Here is a 16652-nt window from a genome sequence, read left to right on the forward strand (position 1 = left end):
TTCTATTTCTCAGTCCTGAAGATATGCAAGAGGCAAAGAAATCTATGAGAGAAAAAGGTATTAAAGCTAAAGATGTTAAGAATTTACCACTTATTGAAGAAATACATGGCCTTAATATACCGCATGTTGAAGAAACACATTGTCTTAATAACCCGACACAGGTAGTAAAGGTAAATTCTCTCTATAGATATGATAAAGTTGAAATTTTGTCTACTAAATTGCATAGCCCATGCTTAGATGAATTTGGTGACTTTATGGCTAGACAAGAAAGTTTTAATGCTTATGTTGGTAGAGAATTAAAGAATAATGCTTTCGAGATAGGACACTTGAGTGATTATATGGCTAGAGTTAAAGGTGAACTTAAACTCATTAGCAAATATGCTTCTATGGTTACCACTCAAGCAGAGCAAGTACTTAAAGCTCAAAGTGATTTGCTTGATGAATTAAATAATAAACATGACTTTGCTGTTAGAGTGGCTACTAGAACTGGTAGAATGACTCAGGAACCTTTGTATCCTGAAGGCCACCCTAAGAGAATCGAGCGGGATTCTCAGAGAAATAATTTAGAGGCACCTAGTTCTTCTAAAAAGAAGAAAAAGAAAGATGAAAGGACTTTGCATGCTTCTAGTGAACCTGTTATAGACACACCTGAGAATCCCAATGATATTCTATTTCTGATGCTGAAACACAATCAGGTGATGAACATGAACCTAGTAATAATGTTAATGATAATGTTCATGTTTATGCTCAACCTAGTAATAATAATGATGTAGAGATTGAACCTGCTATTGATCTTGATAACCCACAATCAAAGAATCAAAGTTATGATAAAAGAGACTTTGTTGCTAGGAAGCATGGTAAGAAAGAGAACCATGGGTCCAGAAACCCATGCCTTTTCCTCCTAAACCATCCAAGACAAAGGATGATGAGGATTTTGAGCGCTTTGCTGAAATGATTAGACCTATCTTCTTACATATGCGTTTAACTGATATGCTTAAATTAAATCCTTATGCTAAATATATGAAGGATATCATTACAAATAAAAGAAAGATACCGGAAGCTAAAATTTCCACCATGCTTGCTAATTACACTTTTAAGGGTGGAATACCAAAGAAACTTGGAGATCCAGGGGGACCAACTATACTATGCTCCATTAAAAGAAACTATGTTAAAACTGCTTTATGTGATCTTGGAGCCGGTGTTAGTGTTATGTCTCTATCTTTATATCGTAGACTTGAATTGAATAAGTTGACACCTACTGAAATATCTTTGCAAATGGCTGATAAATCAACTACTATACCCGTCGGTATTTGTGAGGGTGTGCCTGTTGTGGATGCAAATGTCACTATCTTGACGGACTTTGTTATTCTTGATATTCCCGTGGACGATAGTATGCCAATTATCCTCGGTAGACCCTTTTTGAATACTGCAGGGGCTGTTATTGATTGCAACAAAGGCAATGTCACTTTTCATGTTAATGGTAATGAGCATACGGTACACTTTCCGAGGAAACAACCTCAAGTTCACATGATCAATTCTATTGGAAAAATTCCAACTATCATTATTGGAGGTTTTGAATTTTCTCTTCCTACTATCAAGAAAAAGTATGATATTCTTATTGTTGGGGATGTTCATATCCCCGTTGAGGTAACCTAGTGTTATTCAAAATTTCTTCGGTTCCGTGTTATTCGGAATGAGTTTGTTAACAAGACTTGATCAACCTTGTTAGTGGATTCATTTTGATGATCATGAGAAGGATGAAACTAGAAGGCACAACCTTTTGTACCCTCTTTTTACTTTCTGTTATTTAGAATAAATAAAGCAAAAATAGTATTGTCTGTCTGTTTTCTGAATTATCCGTGTAATAAAAAAATATCCCGAAAATAAAAAGTGCTCCAAATGCCCTACAAATTTAGTATGATTTTTTATGGAATATTTGAGGATTTTAGGCACTGAGAACACTGCAGGGGGGCAAGCACCTGGCCACGAGGGTGGAGGGCGCGCCCACACCCCCTGGGCGCGCCCCCCTGTCTCGTGGGCCCACGGTGGCCCCCCTCCACTTATTCTTGCATCCACACACTCCATCTTCCTCCCAAAAAATCCCCATCCAGCTCAAGCACGAGTTCTAGCTCATTTTGTTGCGATTTTCGATCTCCTTGCTCAAAGCTCCATTCACAAAACTGCTTTGGGAGATTGTTGCTTGGTATGTGACTCCTCCTTTGGTCCAATTAGTTTTTGCTCTAGTGCTTTATTCATTACAAATTTTTGTTGCATAGGTGACCCTGTTCTTGAGCTTGCATGTCAAATTTATGAGGTCCCAAGTAATTCTAATGCATGATATAGGCTCTAGGAACTTGTGGGAGTAGTTGCTATCAATATTGTTTAGTTTGATTCACTTTTATTTTGAAGTTACTAAAAAAAATTCAGAAATTTTCAGAAAATGATAAGGAGATTTTTGAGGGGCTCTTCTAGCCAAGGCTCCAAGGATAAACAAGCTAAAGAGAAGGAAAAGGCCAAGTATAATCTTCCTCGTGTAACAGAAGTACGGCCGTGTGAATGGCCTTGTGATAATTTCTTGAGAGAAGCCGGGATTTATGAAGACTTTTATTCTCTGGCTAAAAATGCGGGCCTCACCGACTTACTCCACGGCCGGATCGATTAGTATCTCTTACTCACCAATACTTTCGTGCAAATATTTTATTATTATCCCAAGAATTCACCTCCTTCAGTATCATTCCATTTATATGATGAGTTCAAGGAAATGTCTTTATGTAATTTTTGCGCGGTATGTAGAATACCCTTTGAGGGCAGCTTAGATGAACCGCATCGTAAAGATGTGGATGGTTTTGTTAACACCATTACTGTAGGGGGTTCGAAGAAGGGTTCTGATGCGAGAATCACTAGCATACATTTTCCTGTCTTACGCTACTTTGCCATATTTGCTAGTCGATGCTTAATTTGTCGTGGAAATAGTGGAAACTTCAGTGTCCCTGATATTATTATTCTGTTCCATGCCTTGTTTGGTGATAACAGTTTTAGTATGGGTGCCGTTATTGCTAAACGGCTAAGCCTGAGCCGTACAAAGGGCCCCATCTTTGGAGGTATCTATGTTGCATGCCTTGCTAAACATTTTGAGATACCTATTAGGCATTATGAGAAAGAGGACACAATGTTGCCTCTTTCCTTTTTAGATTACAGTAGCATGGTAGCGCATGAGTTTATTGTTGACAACAAAGATAAGATGCTTCTGTATAACCTAAGATTTAATAAGAAACACAATGAGAATATTAATTTGCCTGCGCCTTTGTTGTTTGATTTGACTGTAGATAATTACCTTGTCTTGCCCGAAGCGGTGTATGCTCATCGAGGCCAGACATCCGCTCCAGAGCCTGAGCCGGAACCTCCACTGGACCCTTATCGTCCATCATCTTATCAGTGGGATCCGAAGGAGATCGCTAGCCAGTGGTATCCTGATGACACTCCTTAGTACACCGGGGAGAGTAGCCGCAACCCTTGGCATTAGACCAACTTAGGCCAAAAGCCTAAGCTTGGGGGAGTACGTATTTCTCACCGACTTTACATTCATGTTCACACACTTATTCTAGTCATCGGTGCTCATACTCTTTCATTGTATTATCCATGCTAGCTTAAATTTCTTTTTCTATCTTTCTTCTTGTGTGTTTGATAAACCTTAAGAAAAACCAAAAAAATAGTTAATTTAGTTTACATGCTTGTAGTAGTAATTAAAAGAAAACCCAAAAAGATTTCTCGTTCTTCTTTTACTTGTTGGGAGCTTTCCATGTAAATAGTTTTATTTTATTTTCTTTCCTTTGGGGGTCGAGAGTAGAAGACCATATTGAAAATGTTTAGTGGCTCTCATATGCATGATTGTTTCTTTAACCAAGAGCCCATATTACTTTGTCTTCTCCCTTGAATTGAATGCTTGCATATTCCAGCTTAGTCCAATGCACGTGCACTATTATTATTATTATTATACACACCATTTGGTCGTGCAAGTGAAAGGCAATAATGACGATATATGATGGACTGATTGAGATGAGAAAAGCTGGTATGAACTTGACCTCTTTTGTTTTTGTAAATATAATGAGTTCATCGTTCCTGATTCAGCCTATTTTGAGTAAACATGTTTGCAATGACATTTAGAGATTATAGTTTCTTATGCCATGCTTAATTAGCTATGAGTTTATAATGGTTTACCTTGCGTGCCAACATGCTATTAAAATAATTATGATGTGGTATGATGGGATGGTATCCTCCTTTGAATGAATTGAGTGACTCGACTTGGCACATGTTCACGCATGTAGTTGAAACAAATCAACATAGCCTTCACGATATTTATGTTCATGGTGGATTATATCCTACTCATGCTTGTATTTGGTGTAAATTAATTTTAATGCATGTTCATGACTGTTGTCGCTCTCTCAGTTGGTCGCTTCCCAGTCTTTTGCTAGCCTTCACCTGTACTAAGTGGGAATACTGCTTGTGCATCCAAACTCCATAAACCCCAAAGGTATTCCATATGAGTCCACCATACCTTCCTATATGTGGTATTTACCTGCCGTTCCAAGTAAATTTGTATGTGCCAAACTCCAAACCATCAAATGAAATTCTGTTTTGTATGCTCGAGCAGCTCATGTTTCAACTAGGGTTGTCTGTATCTTCCATGCTAGGTGGGTTATTCTCAAGAGGAGTGGACTCTGCTCCTCATTCACGAGAAAATGGTTGGTAACCGGGATGCCCAGTCCCATGATCAAAAAGATCAAAGAAAATCAAAATAATTAAACAAAACTCCCCCAGGGCTGTTTCTAGTTGGAGGCACTCGTTGTTTCGAGCGAGCCATGGATTGATGCTTGTTGGTGGTGGGGGAGTATAAACTTTACCATTCTGTTTGGGAACCGCCTATAATGTATGTAGCATGGAAGATATTTCCATCTCATAGTTGTTGCGTTGACAGTGAAAGTATGCCGCTCAAAATGTTATTCATCTCTATTTTAAAATCGAGATCTGGCACCTCTACAAATCCCTGCTTCCCTCTGTGAAGGGCCTATCTATTTACTTTTATGTTGGGTCATCATCCTCTTATTAAAAAGCACCTGCTGGAGAGCACTCTGCCATTTGCATGCATTACTATTAGTTTATATTGGGTATGACTTGACTGGATCTCTTTTACCATGAATTACAATGTTTAGTCAGTCCTTGATCTTTAAACGTGCTCTGCATTTATGTTTTGCGGTCTCAGAAAGGGCTAGTGAGATACCATCTTGTTATATCATATTATGATTGTTTTGAGAAAGTGTTGTCATCCGAGTTCTATTATTATTGCTCGCTAACTCATTATGCCATTGATATGAGTAAACATGAGACCTAACTGTTATTGTGAATATGGTTAGTTCATAATCTTTGCTGAAAACTTGAATGCTTGCTTTACATATTTACAACAACAAGAGCAAACAGAGTTTGTAAAAGTTTTTCTTTATCACTTTCAGTTTATCAACTGAATTGCTTGAGGACAAGCAAAGGTATAAGCTTGGGGGAGTTGATACGTCTCCAACGTATCTACTTTTCCAAACACTTCTCCCCTTGTTTTGGACTCTAATTTGCATGATTTGAATGAAACTAACCCGAACTGACGTTGTTTTCAGCAGAACTGCCATGGTGTTGTTTATTGTGCGGAAAACAAAAGTTCTCGGAATGACCTGAAAATCCACGGAGATAACTTTTGGAAAATATAAAAAATACTGGCGAAAGAATCAAGGCCAGGGGGCCCACACCCTGTCCACGAGGGTGGGGGGCGCGCCCCCTGTCTCGTGGGCCCCCTGATGCTCCACCGACCTCAACTCCAACTCTATATATTCCATTTCGCGGTGAAAAAAATCAAAGAGAAAGTTTCATCGCGTTTTAAGATACGGAGCCGCCGCCAAGCCCTAATCTCTCTCGGGAGGGCTGATCTGGAGTTCGTTCGGGGCTCTAGAGAGGGGGATTTGTCGCTGTCATCATCATCAACCATCCTCCATCACTAATTTCATGATGCTCACCATCGTGCGTGAGTAATTCCATCGTAGGCTTGCTGGACGATGATGTGTTGGATGAGATTTACCATGTAATCAAGTTAGTTTTGTTAGGGTTTGATCCCTAGTGTCCACTATGTTCTGAGATTGATGTTGCTGTGACTTTGCTATGCTTAATGCTTGTCACTAGGGCCCGAGTGCCATGATTTCAGATCTGAACCTATTATGTTTTCATGAATATATGTGAGTTGATCCTATCTTGCAAGTCTATAGTCACCTATTATGTGTTATGATCCGACAACCCCGAAGTGACAATAATCGGGATACTTCTCAATGATGACTGTAGTTTGAGGAGTTCATGTATTCACTATGTGTTAATGCTTTGGTCCGGTTCTTTTTTAAAAGAAGGCCTTAATATCCCTTAGTTTCCACTAGGACCCCGCTGCCACGGGAGGGTAGGACAAAAGATGTCATGCAAGGTCTTTTCCATAAGCATGTATGACGGAATACATGCCTACATTACATTGATGAACTGGAGCTAGTTTTGTGTCACCCTATGTTATAGCTGTTACATGAGGAATCGCATCCGACATAATTATCCATCACTGATCCAATGCCTATGAGCTTTTTACATATTGTGCTTCGCTTATTTACTTTTTCGTTGCTACTGTTACAACTGCTACAAAACTATTATCTTTACTTTTGCCACTATTACCGTTACTTCCATACTACTTTGCTACTAAATACTTTGCTGCAGATACTAAGTTACCCAGGTGTGGTTGAATTGACAACTCAACTGCTAATACTTAAGAATATTCTTTGGATCCCCTTGTGTCGAATCAATAAATTTGGGTTGAATACTCTACCCTCAAAAGCTGTTGCGATCCCCTATACTTGTGGGTTATCATCAATACACAGCCTCCACTTCTCGTTTGTCTTGCGCACCACTACCGGATTGGCCAACCACGTCGGATGGAGGACCCCTCTTACCAAGCCTGCCGCCTCTAGCTTCCTTATCTCTTCCGTGATGAACTCCTGCCTCTCTAGAGCTTGCTTCCTGACCTTCTTCTTGATGGGACGTGCATGAGGACAGACAGCAAGATGGTGCTAAATCACTTCCCTAGGAACGCCGGGGATGTCGGATGCTTTCCATGCAAACACATCGACATTCGCCCGCAGGAAAGTGATGAGCTCGCTTTGCTATTTGCCATCAAGGGTGGAGCTTATGGTGAAAGCTCCTCCCATGTTGTCCTCCTTGACGGACACCTTCTTGGTCTCTGGTGGTGCAGCTCTGGACTTCTTGCTCTAGCCGGTGGAGCTCTCTGGCACGTCCTCGACGGGACCGCAACACCCCGAAGAGGTGCGATTGCCGGAGTGGGTGCAAGGAGTCTCGCCGGTCTTCTTTCTTCCCGGGGCTTCAACAGTAGGAGCAGGTGCCTTGGCGGCAGCTGCTGCAACCGCTTCCCGGTAGAGTTGGTCAGCACAAATCAACGCATCTTTCTTGTCGGAGGGGACGGTGATGATGTTCATCGGCCCGGGCATCTTCAGCGTGTTGTAGGCGTAGTGAGAAGCCGCCATGAACTTGGCCAGTGCCGGGCGGCCGAGGATCCCGTTGTAGGGCAAGGGGATCTCGGCTACATCGAAGGCAATCCTCTCCGTCCTGTAGTTCAACTCGCCTCCAAACATCATAGGCAGCGTGACATTTCCCTTCGGCTGGCTCCTCCCCAGGTTGACCCCTTGAAACGTGCATGTTTCCTCGAGGTCTCCATTAGGGATTTGTAGCCTCTTGATCACAACAGGCGAGATCAAGTTCAGACCGGCCCCGCCGTCAACTAGCATCTTTGTCACCTTGAGGTTGTGGATCGTTGGTGAAACTAACAATGGCAATCACCCGACTACAGTAGTGTGGTCAAGGTGGTCCTCGGTGTCAAAAATGATAGGTGTGCTGGACCACTTCAGTGGCTTTCGTGCGTCGAGTGATGGCTCCACCGCTGTGATCTCACGCGCCCACTGCTTGAGCTGGCGGTGGGACCCATGCAACAAGGCGCCACCATCGACGCACATGGCCTCTATAGCTTTATGGAACTCGTGGTCGCCGGACTCATCGTCCTCGTCATGATCATCGTCTTCCTGCTTCTTGTCGCGGCCCCGGGCGGACCTCTCTTGCTGATTATCCTTGCCGCGACGGCCTCCTTGGCCGCCGCGCTTCTTGCCAGATCCTTCGGCACCCTCTTAGCCCTTCTCCTTGTCCCGCCGCTCATACTCGGCTTTCTGCTTCTCAGCGAGCAGCTCAACTTGCCAGCAGTTCTGGAGGTCGTGGCCCTTGGTGCGATGGATCTTGCAATACTGCTTGTCGAAGCCCCCTGGCTTGTCGGCAGCCGCCAAGGCCCGGCAAGCGGCACACCCGGCAACCTCCTTGCTGGGGTCGCTTGCCTTGGCCTTCTTGGCGGTGCCGGTGTCGTCGGACCCCTCGACGGCAAGCACGGTCTTGCCCTTGCGCTTCCTGTTACGGCGCCGACCCTTCTTTGCCGGGGTGGTGGTGTCATCTGTGGAGTCAGTTTCTGCGCTGGCATCCTCACCGGAGTACTTCCTCCCCTCTTCAGCTCGAGCGCATCGATCGGCCAGAACATAAAGCTCCGCCACATCCTTGACTTTGTTCATCGCCAGCTCCTCACACATCTTGCAGTTGCGCACATTCTGATGGAATGCACTAATCACAGCGGCAGGATGAACATTTGGGATGTTATACTACACTCGGCTGAACCTTTGGATGTACTTGCACAAGTTTTCTCCTTCCTTCTGGGGGGTGATGTGCAAATCACTCGCTTGGCCATGAGCTTGGTGGCCTCCAGTAAAGGTGCCAACAAACTCATGACACAGATCCGACCAAGAAGAAATGGAGTCCACCGGCAAGTGCATCAACCATGACATAACATTGGGCTTGAGTGCCAACAGGAAGTAATTGGCAAGCACCTTATCATCGGGGGCCCCGACAGCTAGCACAGCGATGGTGTAGATGTTGAGGAACTCCGACGGGTGAGTCTTGTCGTTGTACTTCTCGCCAATATCGGGCTTGAACGTGCGGTGGGAGGGCCACTGGAACTGTCGTAGCTCACGGGTGAATGCCGGACAGCCCACCTTGTTCCGTAGCCTCCCGGTGCTGGGTGGTCCATAGTGGGCCCTGCCCGCCTGTCTGACGGGTGGCGCGCATCGCGCCGGCGCTCGATGGTGGTACGAGCGTCTTCAAGGGCTCACTCCCGAAGAACTTGACATTGGTCGCGGTGGGTTCGCGGATCGGATGACACTATGGAGATATCATCACGAGCGTCATCGCGACGGATCGACACCCATGGTGGCTAGCGTGGAGGAGGAGAGTGCACCGTGGCTGCATTGCCCCCGGCCCGTCCACCGCTGGCATGCGGTGGCTCGACGGAGCGACAACCTACGGGCCCCGTCGGTCGCGGCTCATCTTTGTTGGTGACGCCGACGAGGCTCCGGACAGTGGCTCTCTATTCGTCGAGCTTCTCCGCAGTAGGAGGAAAGTCGAGGAGCAGCTGCGCACGCGCAGGAGCTTCTACTGGCATGGGCGGCGGCAAAAGTTGCATGGATCGTGATGCCCTTCGACTTCTAACTATGTTAGAAGGAACCCTGTCACGGTCCTGCGGTTGTCCGCCGTTTTTGCTGGCACCTCGGCGTGCATGTTGGCCCTCTTCGTCATGTGAAGGGCGCGCGGGACTCTTCCCAGGGCGGCGCCCAGGGTCACCAGCGGGGCGGCGCTGCTCATCGCGCATAACTTGAGAAGAGCGCGTCGTGGGAGCCAGTGTTGGTGTCTTGGAGGCCGTTGCGCCGCCGTTTGGCGGCACGACGACGCCCCTGGAGGGCCCCGCGCCGCCTACGGGGGGCCCAACTCCGTCTCTGGAGTTTGCAGCGTGTGGCTCGTCGCCTGGCGTACGAACGACGCCACTCACCAGGCCCGGACTGCCAGGGTGATGTGGATGTTCGCGGGCCGCGCCAAGTGTTCTTTTCGCGACTGGCCCCCTACTGGTCCGCACCGATACAGGCAGTCCTCCTCTTGGGAGCCATGCCGACGAAGAACTGTGCTATGAGCTACTAAACCAGATTCTCACTACTGCGTGCTCCCCTACCTGGCGCACCAAAGATGCCGGTGGGAAACGACACCTATGGGATCACAAGAATCCCTACTACGGTTGCGGGGCGCAGGGTGGTGAGAAGAGCGGGATCAGTAGTCAGCACAAAGACACGGGTCGTTTACCCAGGTTCGGGCCGCGAGGATGCGTAATACCCTAGTCCTGCTTTGATGTGTATATCAGTGTTCTAGGAGTTCTTGGGCTAGCTACAACAAGTGTAATTTGTCCAAGGGTCTGAATCCTTCTCCTGGATGCCTTGGTCCTACTTTTATAGGCAAGGAGGATCGCCACAGTGGTACACAAGACATGGCATCGGGGTACTGTGGTTAAGCTTATCGCTAGCTATTACGGGGCAAGACGCATTTAATGCGCCTCTGACGTGTCCCCTTCACTTTACTGCCGCTTCGCCCTGCCTTGAGACGCGCCTGGGCCAGCGAGGCTGTCAGCACCATGTAGGCTGGCAGGCTGCTTAGGTGGCGCGGTGGTAGGGCCTTCATGAAGATTTGCATGCCACCACGTAGGCATGCGCTAAGTTGGTCGAGAAGCCTCATGCCGACAAGCAGGCGCCTGCCCAGCAGGTGGGCTGGCAGCTACATGGGAGCGGTGCTAGAAACTTGGCGGGTGCGGGCCTGGCTGTGGCCTCACGAATGTCCTCGGCAAGGGTCTTGCCGTGGCGTTGCGGTCGTCCCCGACAAGAATCGTGCCGGGGGTCTCGTGGGTTTCTTCGGCAAGGATCTCGCCGAGGTTCGTCGTCTTCTAATCCTCTTCTGATTTGAAGTGTTTATTGTCTTCACAAAGATCCGCATGCCATCATGGAGGCGCCTCCCGAGCCCAGGTCCCAACGTGGTTGGCGGTGTTGGAAAAACTGGGGCTCAAGGGTGGCGCGCTTCGCTCGCATCGGGTAGGCTACCCCGGCAAGGTCTTTGCCGGGGCCGTGGAGGCTGCCCCGGCAAGGGTCTTGCCGGGGAAACCACCTCGCCTTCTTGCTCTTTATGCCTCCGCCTTGGCGCTGCTTTGACCTGTCCCGTGGCTTTTGATTCCCTGTCTCTGCCCTGCTTGAGTGTGGCCGCAGGTGCGGCTCTGACTGCCCGTGCACAAATAAGGGGTACAAAGGAGCGCCCCTACTTTAGTACACCGACAAATGTGTACCACAAGGATGATTGTGACAAACTAAAAAGCAAAGAATCAAATCATACAAGACGCTCCAAGCAAAACACATATTATGTGGTGAATAAAAAAAATAGCCTCAAGTAAAGTTACCGGTAGACGAAGACGAAAGAGGGGATGCCTTCCGGGGCATCCCCAAGCTTTGGCGCTTAGTTGTCCTTGAATATTACCTTGGGGTGCCTTGGGCATCCCCAAGCTTAGACTCTTGCCACTCCTTATTCCATAGTCCATCAAATCCTTACCCAAAACTTGAAAACTTCACAACACAAAACTCAACAGAAAATCTCATAAGCTCCGCTAGTATAAGAAAATAAATCACCACTTTTGATATTGTTGTGAACTCATTATTTATTTATATTGGTGTAATATCTACTGTATTCCAACTTTTCCATGGTTCATACCCCCCGATACTACCCATAGATTCATCAAAATAAGCAAACAACACATAGAAAACAGAATCTGTCAAAAACAGAACAGTCTATAGCAATCTGAAAACTTCGAATACTTATGTAACTTCAAACATTCTGAAAAATTAGGACAACGTGGGCAATTTTTGTACCTATCTTGTGCAAAAAGAATCATATCAAAAACACGCTTCTGTGAATTATGAAAATTATTTTCCTTGGCGCAAAAGTTTCTGTTTTTCAGCAAGATCAAAACAACTATCACCGTAAGCCATCCCAAAGGTCTTACTTCGCACAAACACTAATTAAAACACAAAACCACATCTAACCAGAGGCTAGATGAATTATTCAAAGCAAAATAGGAGCAAAAAGCAAAGAAAAAAAAATTAAATTTTGTTGCCTCCCAATAAACGCTATTGTTTAACGCCCTTAGCTAGGCATTGATAATTTTAATGATGCTCACATGAAAGATAACAATTGAAACACAAAGAGAGCATCATAAAACATGTGACAAACAAGTTTGAGTCTAACAGGCTTCCTATGCATAGGGATTTTATAAGCAAACAACTTATCAAGACAAGCAAAAACCACCATATGCAAGGAAGAAGAAAGAAACAATAGCAATCTCAACATGAAGAGAGGTAATTTAGTAACATGAAAATTTCTACAACCATATTTTCCTCTCTTGTAATAATTACATGTAGGATCATAAGGAAATCCAACAAAATAAATATCACATAACATATTCTCTACACGATCCACATCCATGCGAAGTTGACACTCTTCCAAAATAGTGGGGTTAACATTAACTAAAGTCATGACCTCTTCAAACCCACTTTTGTCAAAAATTTCATAAGATTGAACATTCTTAAAATATGCGGGATCTAAAATTGACACGCTGCCAAACTCAGTTTCATTACTATTGCAGACATTATTATGAATCTCATATTCATCATGGGGTTTAAGTAAATTTTCAAGATCATAGGAAGAATCACCCCAATCATGATCATTGCAACAAGTAGTAGACATAGAAAAATTAGCATCCCCAAGCTTAGGGTTTATATCATTAACATAATTGACACTAATAGAATTTATAATAAGATCATTGTAATCATGCTTTTCATTCAAAGATCTATCGTGAATCACTTCATAAAGCACTTCATCACAATTTTTGGATTCACTGATTTCAAGCAAAACATCGTAAAGATAATCTAGTGCACTCAACTCACTAGCAATTGGTTCATCATAGTTGGGTCTTTTAAAAAGATTAGCAAGTGGATGGGGATCCCTAAACTCTTTGCTTCTGATTTTCAATAAACACACAATTATACCAAGCAAACAAGCAAACAAACCAAGTAAGACTTAAGGGCAAACGAAAAGACGAATGAAAGAAGGGCGGACAAAAAGGCAAATCTTTTTGTACATCGTTTTAGAAGTTGGGGAAGAGGAAAATGAGAGGCAAATGACGAATAATGTAATGCAAGAGATGAGAGTTTTATGATGGGTACTTGGTAGGCTTGACGTATATCTCCTCAGCAACGGTGCCAGAAATTCTACCTGCTACTTCTTGAGCTTGCATTGGTTTTTCCCTTGAAGAGAAAAGGGTGATGCAACAAAGTAGAGATAAGTATCTCCCTCAGTTAGAGAACCAAGGTATCAGTCCAGTAGGAGAAAACGCACAAATCACCATGACCTGCACAAACAATCAAACAACTTGCACCCAACGCATAAAGGGATTGTCAATCCCTTCACGGTTACTTGCAAAAGTGAGATCTGATAGAGATAGATGAAACTAAACAAAAGATAAAGTAAATATTTTGGGCATTTTTGGTTTATAGATCGGAAAGTAAAAGATTGCAAAATAGTATATCGAAAACTTATATGATGGAAAATAGACCCGGGGGCCATAGGTTTCACTAGTGGCTTCTCTCAAGATACCAAATAATACGGTGGGTGAACAAATTACTGTTGAGCAATTGATAGAAAAGCGCAAAGTTATGACGATATCTAAGGCAATGATTATGAAATATAGGCATCACATCCATGTCAAGTAGACCGACTCCTGCCTGCATCTACTACTATTACTCCACACATCGACCGACTCCTGCTTGCATCTAGAGTATTAAGTTCATGAAGAACAAAGTAACGCATTAAGTAAGATGACATGATGTAGAGGAATAAACTCAAGCAATATGATGTGAACCCCATCTTTTTATCCTCGACGGCAACAATACAATACGTGCCTTGCTGCCCCTAATGTCACTGGGAAAGGACACCGCAAGATTGAACCCAAAGCTAAGCACTTCTCCCATTGCAAGAAAAACCAATCTAGTTGGCCAAACTAAACCGATAGTTCGAAGAGAATTACAAAGATATTAAATCATGCATATAAGAATTCAAAGAAGATTCAAATAATATTCATAGATTAGTTGATCATAAATCCACAATTCATCGGATCTAGACAAACACACTGCAAAACAAGATTGCATCGGATAGATCTCCAAGAACATCAAGGAGAACATGGTATTGAGAATCAAATAGAGAGAATAAGCCATCTAGCTACTAACTATGGACCCGTAGGTCTGAGGTAAACTACTCACGCTTCATCGGAAGGGCAATAGAGTTGATGTAGAAGCCCTCCATGATCGAATCCCCTCCGGCAGGATGCGAGAAAAGGCCCCTAGATGGGATCTCACGGGTACAGAAGGTTGCGGCGGTGGAAAAGTGTTTTCGTGGATGCCTTTGGTAGTTTGGGGATATTTGGGAATATATAGGACGAAGAAGTAGGTCAGTGGAGTCACGGGGGGCCCACAAGGCAGGGGGGCGCGCCCTCCCCCTTATGGCCGCCTTGTGGCTCTCCTGACTTGATCTCCAAGTCTCCTGGGTGTCTTCTCATCCAAGAAAAATCATCGCGAAGGTTTTATTCTGTTTGGACTCTGTTTGCTATTCGTTCTCTGCGAAGCTCACAAACAAGGAAAAAATAGAAACTGGCACTGGGCTCTAGGTTAATAGGTTAGTCCCAAAAATAATATAAAATAACATATTAATGCATATAAAACATCCAAAATAGATAATATATTAGCATAAAACAATCAAAAATTATAGATATGTGGGAGACGTATCAAGTATCCCCAAGCTTAATTGATGCTCGTCCTCAAAATGGGAATGGGAGGAACAACGAAGCAACCACTCCCTCTACCACAGGCCGCCACCACGTCATGAAGAAGCAGCCATAGACACACTGTGGGTGAAGAAAATCGGCCAACACCATAGAAAGCTCGATCGGAACGACAACAACAATAAGAGAATCACCCCTATAGCATGCCCAGGACCATAGGAAGCAGCAGCGGCGGATACACCACATGAACGAAGCGGCCAAGATCGACCAACAAATCCACCAAAAGCCCCAAATATGATGACCAGAGAACCCAAAGCATAGAGGTCGAGGAAGTTGAGGCGATAGCAGTGGGAAACAAATGTGTCAAACTGTCCAAACGGTAAAAGCGGGCACGTAAATAGGGGGAAGGAGGAGCACGCAACCGACTAAACAAATACATACGGCAGTAGACAACCGTATCGATGATCTGATAGGCGGAAAATGTGGCGAGAAACCAGACATGGTCATAAAACCTGGCGACTTCATCAATCTCAAGATGATGTGCCAGCTCAGTCTCTCGAAGGTGGTCATTGGGGTAGGGTGTGTGTGCGTGAGTTCATAGGGGTGAGTGTGTGTGTGTATATATGAGCGTATGCGTCTGTACCATGTTTAAAAAAATTCAACAGATGGAATAAGGTGGACCGACCAGACAGGCCCTTAACAAAAAAATCAAAAACAAAATCCAGTACTAAACTGGAATTGATGCGGTGATGACAAATTTAGTTTGCAAGCACGCCAATTTTGTGGCAAAAAATTGAATTGAGTCAGATTTACCATGCTTGCCAACTTAACTTGCCATCATCGGCAAGCATAAAATGGCCATAAAAACGTTTGATTTGCCATGGCAAAAATCTGACGTCAGATTTGTAGTCGAGTCCAATGTAAAAATTGTAATCTTTATCTTTTACATTTATTTGGGCCTTACTATTTTTGTTGAAAAACAAATACTAGATTCCCAAAAAACACAATTTTTTTGAGACAAAAAAACCCACAAATACTAGATTTTTTTGAGGGGTGAAACACAAGTTTATTCATTAAAGTCCACATGGAGTGGGATACGTCTATGGTCATAGGACTGGCCAAACCACACGTGGTGTCCCAGACCTCCCGACAATGCAAATTTAGCTAAGCTATGTGCTTCATAGTTGATAGCACGACTCTCGAAAGTAAAAATACAATGAAAGGGATAAGCTCTATGATTGATCTCGCTTATGATTGATGCATATCCTCCTCGTGTACCCGTGTTGATGTTCTGAATCACCTGCCGGCAGTCAGATGCAGTAACAAAATCTCTTATATTGAGGTCCTCTGCTAGCGCAAGTGCCTCGCGGCACGCGATCGCTTCCAGAGTAGCTGAATCGAGGGTTCCTTTGATGACCAGGGTCGAGCCACCAACGTAGTTGCCATTTTCATCCCTACAGACCGCCGCCGCCGATCCCCCACGTGATCGGACCGCTGCATCAACATGGATTTTGCAAAATCCTGGTGGTGGCCTTTTTGGTCTTCGTTGTTGCACTCCTGGGGTCACAGTGGCTCCCCTGGGCTGTTGTTGCTTATTGCCCATGACACCTAGTTCATCGATAAATCGCTGAATGAAAATGTGTGTCGCTTGGGGGCTCTGGAAGATTCCTTCATGGATTCCCTTTCGACGAGCATGCCATATAGACCATAAAGTGACCGTCATGAGAATAAACTTGTCATGGGGAAGCATTTCCATCAAGGTGAATAACCAATTTTTGGCATTGGG

This window comes from Triticum dicoccoides, chromosome 5B (genome assembly GCF_002162155.2).
Source record: "Triticum dicoccoides isolate Atlit2015 ecotype Zavitan chromosome 5B, WEW_v2.0, whole genome shotgun sequence".
NCBI lineage: Eukaryota > Viridiplantae > Streptophyta > Magnoliopsida > Poales > Poaceae > Triticum > Triticum dicoccoides.